We start from the raw sequence: 12,854 nt of genomic DNA on the forward strand, positions 1-12,854 counted from the left end.
TACCACCACTTGACAAAGCCTCGGAGACTGAGCTCTGATGGTACCACGGCCTAACAAGTTGGTACCACCACTTGACAGCATTAACTATCGATGATACCATCGCCTAGACCACTTAGGAGACCGAGTCTCAAGCAATGCCACCGCCTAACGTGGCTTTGGGTCACTGAATGGGCTAAATAGCAAGCTCAATTCAATCCTAATTTGGGCCCAATTGGCCCTTATCTGAGTTAGTAGGGTTTCTCCCAAGCCTAACTTAAATTAAGACTTAACTATGACAATTAAGGCATTACCTAAGTAATCTTTGTCTGTTGTGTCAATTGTTCTTCCGACGAAACCTCGATGAACTTCCGTGAAATCTCGGTAAGCTTTTGGAGAACTCCCGATAAATTCTTAGCAAACTCCCGACAAACTCTCAGCGAACTCTCAACGAACTCTCAGCGAGCTCCCGATAAACTCTTGGCAAGCTTCCGGCACATCATCCGAATTTTTGATGTATCGTCCGATCTTTGACTCCGGCCCAACATCTGCTTTATGCCTTATTTATTATCATAGTTAATCCTGCAACAATCTCTTGGATTAGATCAATAATTTATCAATTGATTTCATCATCAAAATCTGAGATTCAACAATCTCTCCCTCTTTGATGATGATAACCAATTGATGACAGAGTTAACCTTAACTCCCCCTATCTATATGTCATATTGAGATAAGGTAAACTTGAATTCAAAAGGAATCACAATCGTTGAATTTAAGTTAAACACTTTCAATCATAGTGATCAAATGCAATATATCATATCAAAATTTCATATGTTGTGCATCATTATAGTTTCAAATTGAGACATGCACAATTTCAAAACATTACATTCCATCCTCACTTCATGCATGATATCAAAAATAAATCAATATCACTATGGGCATAACATACATGATACTAAAGCATTCATGATACCAAAATTAATATCATTTTGGACATAACATACATGATGCTAAGATATTAAAATTGTAAGCATTTATCACTTCATGCATGATACCAAAATTAAATCAATATTTTGGTCATGATACCATTCATTCATCATTTCTCCTTCTTTGTCATCAACAAAAGGGAGAATCATTCAATAATTTATGCAAATATTTTAAACTATTTAAGTTTTCCACTAATTTATGCAAGCTAGCAAATTTATGAAATGAGAAGTTAAGCAAACACTTTGCAAGATAATTCCTTTTGCTTTTTGAAATGGGCAAGCTAGCATTATTGCTTTAGATGTACATACTAAAAAATTTATGAATCAAATCTTTTTCTTGTAAATAGAAGGAAGAAGGATTCATAGGAATTGATTATTACATAAAAGATCAAGTCATTAATCTAAAAATCTATGAATCATGGCTCCTCCTTTGCAAATAGAAAGAGGAAGGACTCATGATCATCACATGAAAAATAAGGAAACAATTTAAAAGGAAAATTCAACCGAGAAAGTCAAAAAATGTACAAAGGAATTTATGTATTCAGAAGATTTAACATACCTAATTCTCTTCTAATAAAATCAAATTATTCCTCAATCAATGGTTTTATAAAAATATCAGCTAATTGATATTTTGTATCAATAAATTCTAGAGATATATCATGGTTATTAATATGATCTTTTATAAAATGATGCATAATATCGATATATTTAGTTCTAGAGTATTAAATAGGATTTTTTGTTAAACATATTGCACTAGTATTATCACATTTTATAGGTATATTTTTCAAGTGAATTTCATAATCTTCTAAAGTATTTTTCATCTAGATAACTTGTGCACAACATGCACTTGCTGCTATATATTCATCTTTGGTCGTAGATAATGCAATTGAGTTTTGTTTCTTAGAAGACTAAGAGATAAGTGCATGACCTAAGAGTTGATATATAATCGATGTGCTTTTTTTTATCTATTTGACAACCAGCAAAATTAGCATCAATATAAGCAAGTAACTCAAAGTTTTTAGAATTTGGATACCACAGTCCTAGATTATGAGTTCCTTTTAAATATCTAAAAATTATTTTAATAGCTTTTAATTGAGATTGCTTAGGATTAGATTGAAATCTAGCACATAGTCTAATACTAAACATGATATCGAGTCTAATTGCTGTAAGGTATAATAAACTACATATCATACCCTTATAAGTCTTTTGATCAAAATATTCTCCATTAATGTCTATATCTAATTTTGTAGAAGTGCTCATTGGTGTATTAATAGCCTTAGCATTGTCCATATTAAACCGTTTTAATATATCTAATGCATACTTAGTTTGATTAACAAAAGTTCTATAACTAAGTTGTTTGATTTGTAAATCTAGGAAAAAAGTTAATTTGCTTATTAAGCTCATTTCAAACTATTGACTCATATTTTTAGCAAATGATTCACATAAAGTTTCACTTGAAAAATTGAAAATGATATCATCAATATAAATTTGGATAATGAGAAAATTATTTCAAAATATTTAATAAACAATGTAGTATCGACCTTACCTTTCATAAAATTATTTTGAATAAGAAAAGAACTAAGCCTCTCATACCTAGCCCTAAGGGCTTATTTTAATCCATCGAGTGCCTTAGTCAACTTAAACATATGATTCGGAAAGTTAGCATTCTCAAATCCGGGAGATTGTTCTATATAAACTTCTATGGAAATAAAGCCATTAAGAAAATTACTTTTAGCATCCATTTGAAATAACTTAAAATTATTACAACTAGCATAGGCAAGGAGAATCCTTATGGCTTCAAGTCTAGCCACAAGAGCGAAGGTTTCTTCATAATTGATACATTCTTCTTGGTTGAATTTTTCATAATCGATACCTTCTTCTTGGTTGAAACATTTGGCCACTAATCTAGTCTTGTTTCTAATTATGATACCAAGTTCATCTTACTTTTTTCTAAAGTCATATTTAGTACCAATTACCAAATAGTCACTAGGTCTAGGAACAAGCTTCCACACCTTATTTCTCTCAAATTAATTTAATTTCTCATGCATTGCAATAATCGATGAATAATCTTTCAAGACCTTGTCAATGCATTTAGGTTCAATTTGAGATAAAAAAAACTACATTCGCACAAAAATTTTTAAGAGAAGAACGAGTTTGAACTCCTTTTAATGTGTCTCTAATTATTAACTCTTTAAGATGAGCATTTTGTTGAATCTCGGATTTTGATGATGAAATCAATTGCCAATTGTTTGTCTAATCTGTGTGTTGAGATAAGTGTGCAGGATTAACTACGATGAAAGTAAGACATGCAGCAGGAGTTGCGCCGGAGTCATGACAATGATCACGTTGGGAGTTCAAGAGCTCGACGGAAGTTCGGACAGTCGTCGGAGGTTCTGCGGGAACAAATCCGAGAAGTCCAGAAGCTTGCCAAAGGAGCTCGTCGGAACTTGCCAAGTGGATCGTCGCAAGTCCAGGAGTTTGCCGGAAGTCCGCAGGAGGATCACCGAGGGTTCGTCGGATGATCGACGGAAGTTCGCCGGAAACTTGCCGGAAGAAGCGATTGACGCACCGGAGCAAGCTGCAGAATATGTCTTAGGAAATAATCGTAGTTAGCACATTGATTAAGTTAGAAATGGGAGGTGATCCCATTAGCTTAATCTTGGGGCAATTGGGCCCTTGAAAGAATCAAATTGGGCCGAATGGATTAACCCATTCGGACCCTGATTGCTGTGGGAGGTGCAAACCGCCCAAGCTAGGAGGTAGCACCGCCCAGACTATGTCTCCCAACGAGACTGGGCGGTGCAACCGCCCCAGCCAAGAGGTGGCACCGCCCCGGGCTCAGTCTCCGAGCGAGACTGGGCGGTGCAACCTCTTCTGCCAAGAGGTAGCACCGCTAGAGCTCAAGTTTCGAGCTCTGCCAGGCGGTGGAACCTCCCCAGTCAGGCGGTGCAACCGCCTAAGCTTGGTCTTCGAGATCTGGCAGAGAGGTGCAACCGCCCCTGACAGAGGTGGCACCGCCCAGAGGCTCAGTCTTCGAGCTCTGCCAGGCGGTGCAATCGCCCCAGTCAGGAGGTGCAACCGCCTGATCCCGGAATTCCGGGAATTGACAGATTTGAGCTCCAAATTTAAACTGGGTTGGGGCCTATAAATACCTCACTCATTCAGCACTGAAAGCACAGAACACACACTCGAAATCTTGTTGTCTTTCTATGGTTCTTAGAGCTCAAAACTGCTAGTTCTCCTCTTTTTGTTCTTCAAAGTTTGAGTTGTAAAGAGAGGAGAGAAAACTTCTGTAAGGGTTGTCTCCTAAGCCCGTCAAAAGGAGTGAATCTGTAAGAAGGTGGTTGGCCTTCGCCTATTGAAGGAAGGCCTCTAGTTGACGTCGGTGACCTCATCGGTGGAGGAAGCCAAAAGTGGAGTAGGTCAAGATTGACCGAACCACTCTAAATCTCGGTTTGCATTTCCTTTAAGCGTTTTACCTTCACTGCAAACTTCTCAATAGTTACTGCCCTCTGCGATTTTACAAACAAGTTTCAACGTTTAGACGTAAATATGCGTTTAAACGTAAATCTGCGTTTAGACGTAAATCTACTTTTTCGTATGATCATCATATTGCAGATTGCATTTACGCTTTGAGCTTTACCAATACTGCACACTGCCTTTATACTCCTGCTTAAACTGCGTTTTATCTAATCAAGTGATTTACGAATCAACATTTAGACGTAAATCAGTTTCTTCGTACGAACTTCGGATTTCAGTTTGCGCCGATATTCTGGTTTTCATCATAGCTGCAAACTGCCTGCTTAGTTTGACATTAACATTGATTAGTATCAACTTTCATACAGAAGTTGTTTTTATCGGTCGAACGCAGCTTTCGATTTTAATCGCAGAAAGTTTTCCGCTGCACTAATTCATCCCCCCCCCCCCCCCCCTCTTAGTGCTCTCGATCCTAACAATTGGTATCAGAGCCCGGTTAACTCTCAAACGGATTAAAACCCAAGAGAGATGGCTTACGCCGGAAACCAAGAGGGTCATTCTATTACACGTCCACCCATGTTTAATGGGACGGACTACACCTATTGGAAGACCCGAATGAGGATCTTTCTTATCTCTATGGATGTTGAACTTTGGAATCTTGTCAAAAATGGTTTTTCGAAGTCTTCTCTTCCAATGATCGATTGGAATGATTTGGAGAAGAAGGCTTTCACTCTTAATGCAAAGGCTATGAATGCCTTATTTTGCGCACTTGATAAAAACGAGTTTAATCGTGTTTCTATTTGTGAAACTGCATTCGATATTTGGCACACACTCGAAGTGACTCATGAAGGCACAAGTAGAGTGAAAGAGTCAAAAATCAATCTTTTGTTACACTCTTTCGAACTTTTCCGAATGAAACCGAGTGAGACTATTGGCGACATGTTTACCCGTTTCACGGATGTCGTCAATGGTCTAAAAGGACTCGGAAAAAGTTTTTCGGATTTTGAGCTCGTAAATAAGATTCTAAGATCCCTTCCTAAGAGTTGGGATCCTAAAGTCACTGCTATTCAAGAGGCAAAAGATCTAAACAACTTCCCTCTTGAAGAACTAATTGGGTCATTAATGACCTATGAGATGACTTACAAAGCTCATGAAGAGCAAGAAGACATCCTTCCAAAGAACAGGAAGGATATGACACTTAGAACTTTGGAAGACCACTTGAAAGAAAACTCAAGTGATGAGGACTGTGACGATGACTTGACACTTCTAACAAGAAAATTTAAAAAATTCATTAAAAGAAACAAGTTTAAGAATGACACTAAAAATAAACTTGAACCCAAGAAGGACCAAGTTATTTGCTATGAGTGCAAAAAGCCGGGATACTACAAGAGTGATTGTCCCCAAGCCAAAAAGAGAACAACAAAGAAGAAGGCGCTCAAGGCAACATGGGATGATTCGAGCGCATCCGAAGAAGAGGAGTCCAACACCGAGCAAGTTGCTCATTACGCCTTAATGGCCATCGGAGATGAGGTAACGAATTTATTAGATGCTGATTTATCTTTCGATGAATTATTAAATGTCTTTCATGACTTATTTGATGAATGCAAGATTATCAATAGAAAATACAAATTGCTAAAAAAGGAGCATGATAGTCTTACTTGTGATTTTGATAAGTTAAAAACTGAATATCATGATAGTTTAAATTCATGTATCAAATGCCATGATCTAGAAACTCTCCAAAAAGAAAACCTGCTACTTAAGGACACCTTGAAGAAATTCGAGGTTGGTAGCAAGTCATTGAACATGATCCTTGCAAACAAGGGTCACGTTCCAAAAGGGAGTGGAATTGGATTTGTGAGAAGTCCTCACCTAAATCCAACCACCTTCATAAAAGGCCCCATCTTACATGTTCAACACCAAACCAAATGCAACTTTTGTTACATATTTGGACACAAGACGCATTATTGTCCATTTAAGAAAATAAGTCCAAACAAACTGACTTGGGTTCCTAAAGGAACCATGATAAAATCTATGCAACGTGATAAATAATGTAGATCTATCTTTGAGGCACCTAAAAGCAAATGGGTACCTAAAAATCATCCTTTCTTGTAGAAACCCACACTATCGCAAGCTAGGAGCAAGAGATGGTACCTTGATAGTGGATGCTCAAGGCATATGACCGGAGATCCATCTCAATTCTCTAAGCTCACTAGCATAGACGAAGGCTATGTCACCTTCGGAGACAACAACAAGGGTAAAATCATTGGCAAAGGAACCATAGGTAACAAATCCAACTTCTTTATTGAAGATGTTTTGTTAGTTGATGGTTTAAAACATAACCTCTTGAGCATTAGTCAATTATGTGATAAAGGATACACTGTCAAATTCGAATCTAATGCTTGCATCATTGAAAAACCACATAAAAACATGTCCATGATTGCATTAAAACAAAATAACGTATACACTATTGACATAAATGATTTGTGTAATGAAATGTGTTTTTCGATTTTGAATGAGGATGCTTGGCTATGGCATAGAAGATTAGGTCATGCTAGCATGAAACTAATCACTCAAATATCATCTAAAGAACTTGTAAGAGGAATTCCTCATATCAAGTTCATCAAAGATAATGTATGTGATGTTTGCCAATTAGGTAAACAAATTAAGGGTAGTTTCAAGACTAAGAATCAAATAAGCACCTCTAGGCCCTTACAATTGATCCATATGGACTTGTTCGGACCAATCTCTACATCGAGTCTAGGAGGTAGCAAATACGCCTTTGTCATTGTTGATGACTATAGCAGATATACATGGACCTACTTCTTAAAACAGAAAAATGAATGCTTTAGATATTTTACCAAGTTTTGTAAACTTGTTCAAAATGAGAAGGGTTCTATGATTTCGTCAATTAGAAGTGATCATGGTGGAGAATTTCAAAACCATGATTTCCAAGAATTCTGTGAACTCAATGGATACAACCATAATTTCTCTACTCCAAGAAATCCTCAACAAAATGGGGTAGTAGAAAGAAAAAATCGAAATTTACAAGAAATGGCAAGAACCATGTTGAATGAACATAGCCTACCCAAATATTTTTGGGCCGAAGCCGTAAACACTACATGCTATATTTTGAACAGAGTTCTAGTAAGACCCCTACTCACCAAAACTCCTTATGAGTTATGGAATAACAAAAAACCCAAAGTTTCATATTTTAAAGTCTTTGGATGTAAGTGTTTTATCTTGAATGAAAAGGATAACTTAGGAAAATTTGATGCTAAATCCGATGAAGGAATCTTTCTTGGTTATTCTTCGGTTTCTAAAGCTTTTCGTATCTTCAATAAAAGAACTTTAATTATTGAAGAATCTATTCATGTTGTTTTCAATGAGATTTCCGAAATTAGGAAAAATGATCTTGATAATGATGTTAATTTTGATTCCTTGAATTTAAATGAAACCCCGTCTCCAACTGGCAACTTGGATGCATCCACTTCCCAGATTTCCTTACCCAAGGATTGGAAGTATGTAGATGCTCATCCTAAGGAGCTAATCTTAGGGGACACATCAAAGGGGGTTCAAACACGATATTCTTTTAAAAATTTTTGTGCCAACGCCACCTTTCTCTCCCAAATTGAACCCAAATATGTTGATGAAGCCATGAAAGATGATTCATGGATTATCGCAATGCAAGATGAATTGAATCAATTTGAGAGAAATGAGGTGTGGACGCTTATTCCTAGGCCAAATGACCATTTAGTTATTGGTACTAAATGGGTCTTTAGAAACAAGCAAGATGAAAATGGTATCGTGGTTAGAAACAAGGCTAGATTAGTGGCCAAAGGTTTCAACTAAGAAGAATGTATCGATTATGAAGAAACCTTCGCTCCTGTGGCTCAATTAGAAGCCATAAGGATGCTCCTTGCCTACGCTAGTAGTAATAATTTTAAGTTGTTTCAAATGGATGTTAAAAGCGCTTTTCTTAATGGCTTTATTTCCGAAGAAGTCTATGTTGAACAATCTCCTGGATTTGAAAATAATAGTCTCCCTAATCATGTGTTTAGATTAACTAAAGCTCTCTATGGTTTAAAACAAGCTCCAAGGGCTTGGTATGAGAGACTTAGTTCTTTTCTCATTGAAAATAATTTCATAAAAGGCAAGGTTGATACTATATTATTCATCAAGAATTTTGAAAATAATTTTCTCATTGTTCAAATTTATGTTGATGATATTATCTTTGGTTCTACGAATGAATCTCTTTGTGAATCTTTTGCTAAAACTATGAGTCTTGAATTCAAAATGAGTTTAATGGGAGAGTTAACATTCTTCTTAGGTTTACAAATCAAACAACTAAACAATGGCATCTTTATTAGTCAAACTAAATATGCTATGAATTTACTAAAGAAGTTTAATATGAAGAACTCAAAAGCCATTAACACTCCTATGAGCACCTCCACTAAGTTAGAAATTGATGAAAGTGGAGAAAGCTTTGATAAAAAAACTTATAGGGGTATGATAGAAAGTTTACTTTACCTCACTGCAATAAGACCAGACATCATGTTCAGTGTAGGACTTTGTGCTAGATTTCAATCAAACCCTAAGATATCTCATCTCAAAGCAGTTAAAAGAATACTCAGATATCTTAATGGTACCACAAATCTAGGATTATGGTACCCAAAATCAGAGAATCTTGAGTTAATTGCTTATGTTGATGCGGATTTTGCTGGCTGTAGATTAGATAGAAAAAGCACATCAGGAACATGTCAATTCTTAGGACATGCCCTTGTTTCCTGGTCATCTAAGAAACAAAACTCGGTTGCACTATCAACAACCGAAGCTGAATATATTGCAGCAAGTGGATGCTGTACACAAGTTGTATGGATGAAAAACACCTTAGAAGATTATAAAGTTCATCTTAAAAATATTCCAATTAAATGTGATAACACAAGTGCAATATGCTTAACAAAGAACCCTATACAACACTCAAGAACAAAACATATTGATATCAGACATCACTTTATACGAGATCATGTTACGAATCATGATGTAATCATAGAGTTCATTGATACTAAACATCAACTAGCTGATATCTTTACAAAACCTTTAAGTGAAGAACAATTTGATTTCATAAGAAGAGAATTATGAATGTTGATGTGTCCGAATACTTAAACCAGTTAAAATTATTTTTCGGACTTTATTGAATGATCAAATCACTTGATTACTATTACATGCCTTGGTATCACTTGATCAAATAACTTACTTATGTCCGAATGCATGGAAGAGTTCATTTCATTTTCGGATTTGCTTAACAATTTGAATGCTAAAACTCGGATTTTCCTGTACACTCTTATGTAAATTTTTTTTGGAAAAATGAGTTTCCTCCTTCATGCACAAAGAATTATAACATACAAGGAGAAGAGGTATTCAAAGCATTATACGTGTCATGCCTTCCTTTATGTGCTTGATAACCTGCATATATTGTTCTCCTGGAATCACATCTACCATTTTTTTTTGTTGATGACAAAGGGGGAGAAATATATGAATTGATATGGTTGCTATCACTGATGCTGATATGTTTGCTATCACTGATGTTGATATGGTTGCTATCACTGATGCTATGATTAGGCCATACTTGCATCACCAAGAAATATATGATTGCTATCATTGCTATATGCCCTGTATCAAGATATCAAACAAAAATTTACATCGTACGAACTGATATCTTACCATGTGATGCAATGCTACACTTGCTAAATATTCATATCATGTAATGATATCAAAATCTTGCTTCACAGCTTTACATGTCGATATCTTATAATATGATGAATTGCTACAATTACCATCATTCAAACTTGTTATATTTGAAAATGAATGTCAAGCCTTGACATCATCTTCAAAGAGAAATATCATGATAGGAATCATGATAGGAATATGTCTCTTGAATTTATAAAGTTTTTAAATTCAAGAAGTATGGCATATAGACAGGGGGAGTTAAGGTTAACTCCATTATCAATTGATTGTCATCATAAAAAAGGGGGAGATTGTTGAATCTCGGATTTTGATGATGAAATCAATTGTCAATTGTTTGTCTAATCTGCGTGTTGAGATAAGTGTGCAGGATTAACTACAATGAAAGTAAGACATGCAGCAGGAGTTGCGCCGGAGTCATGATAATGATCACGTTGGGAGTTCAAGAGCTCGACGGAAGTTCGGAAAGTCGTCAGAGGTTCTGGGGGAACAAATCCGAGAAGTCCAGAAGCTTGCCAAAGGAGCTCATCGGAACTTGCCAAGTGGATCGTCGCAAGTCCAGGAGTTTGTCGGAAGTCCGTAGGAGGATCACCGAGGGTTCGTCGGATGATCGACGGAAGTTCGCCGGAAACTTGCCGGAAGAAGCGATTGACGCACCAGAGCAAGCTGCAGAATATGTCTTAGGAAATAATCGTAGTTAGCACATTGATTAAGTTAGAAATGGGAGGTGATCCCATTAGCTTAATCTTGGGGCAATTGGGCCCTTGAAAGAATCAAATTGGGTCGAATGGATTAACCCATTCGGACCCTGATTGCTGTGGGAGGTGCAACCGCCCAAGCTAGGAGGTAGCACCGCCCAGACTATGTCTCCCAACGAGACTGGGCGGTGCAACCGCCCCAGCCAAGAGGTGGCATCGCCCCGGGCTCAGTCTCCTAGCGAGACTGGGCGGTGCAACCTCTTCTGCTAAGAGGTAGCACCACTAGAGCTCAAGTTTCGAGCTCTGCCAGGCGGTGCAACCTCCCCAGTCAGGCGGTTCAACTGCCTGAGCTCGGTCTTCGAGCTCTGGCAGAGAGGTGCAACCGCCCCTGACAGAGGTGGCACCGCCCAGAGGCTCAGTCTTCGAGCTCTGCCAGGCGGTGCAACCGCCCCAGTCAGGAGGTGCAACCGCCTGATCCCGGAATTCCGGGAATTGACAGATTTGAGCTCCAAATTTGAACTGGGTTGGGGCCTATAAATACCCCACCCATTCAGCACTGAAAGCATAGAACACACACTCGAAATCTTGCTGTCTTTCTGTGGTTCTTAGAGCTCAAAACTGCTAGTTCTCCTCTTTCTGTTCTTCAAAGTTTGAGTTGTAAAGAGAGGAGAGAAAACTTCTGTAAGGGCTGTCTCCTAAGCCCGTCAAAAGGAGTGAATCTGTAAGAAGGTGGTTGGCCTTCGCCTATTGAAGGAAGGCCTCTAGTTGACGTCGGTGACCTCATCGGTGGAGGAAGCCAAAAGTGGAGTAGGTCAAGATTGACCGAACCACTCTAAATCTCGGTTTGCATTTCCTTTAAGCATTTTACCTTCACTGCAAACTTCTCAATAGTTACTGCCCTCTGCGATTTTACAAACAAGTTTCAACGTTTAGACGTAAATCTGCGTTTAGACGTAAATCTGCGTTTAGACGTAAATCTGTGTTTAGACGTAAATCTGCTTTTTCGTATGATCATCATATTGCAGATTGCATTTATGCTTTGAGCTTTACCAATACTGCACACTGCCTTTATACTCCTGCTTAAACTGCGTTTTATCTAATTAAGTGATTTACGAATCAGCATTTAGACATAAATCAGTTTCTTCGTACGAACTTCGGATTTCAGTTTGCGCCGATATTTTGGTTTTCATCATAGCTGCAAACTGCTTGCTTAGTTTGACATTAACATTGATTAGTATCAACTTTCATACAGAAGTTGTTTTTATTGGTCGAACGCAGCTTTCGATTTTAATCGCAGAAAGTTTTCCGCTGCACTAATTTACCCTCCCCCCCCCCTCTTAGTGCTCTCGATCCTAACACATTTATATACTTCCAATCCTTAGGTAAGGATTCTTTGGAAGAAGATGCATCCAAATTGCTAGTAGGAAGAGAGGTTTCATTCAAATTTGAAGCATCAAAATCAAAATCATCATCAAAATTATTTTTCTTAAATTCGGAAACCTCATTGAAAACAACATGAATAGTTTCTTCTATGACCAAAGTTCTTTTATTAAACACGTGAAATGCTTTAGAAGTAGAAGAATATTCAAGAACATTTACAACCAAAAACTTTACAATCAAATTTTCCTAAGACATATTTTTCGTTTAAAATAAAACATTTACAACAAAAAACTTTAAAAGACGAAACATTAGGTTTTTTATTATTCCACAATTCATAAGGAGTTTTAGAAAGTAATGGTCTTACTAGAACCCTATCCATGACATAGCATGCCATGTTAATAGCTTTAGACTAAAAATATTTGGGTAGACTATGTTCGTTTAAAATGGTTCTTGTCATTTCTTATAAACTCATATTTTTTCTTTCAACTACTTCATTTTGTTGTGGGTTTCTTGTAGTAGAGAAATTATGGTTATACCAATTTGATTCAAAAAATTTTTGGAAATCATGATTTTGAAACTCACTATCGTGATCACT

Source organism: Musa acuminata, chromosome BXJ1-10 (assembly GCF_036884655.1).
Source record: "Musa acuminata AAA Group cultivar baxijiao chromosome BXJ1-10, Cavendish_Baxijiao_AAA, whole genome shotgun sequence".
In the NCBI taxonomy this organism is placed as follows: Eukaryota; Viridiplantae; Streptophyta; class Magnoliopsida; order Zingiberales; family Musaceae; genus Musa; species Musa acuminata.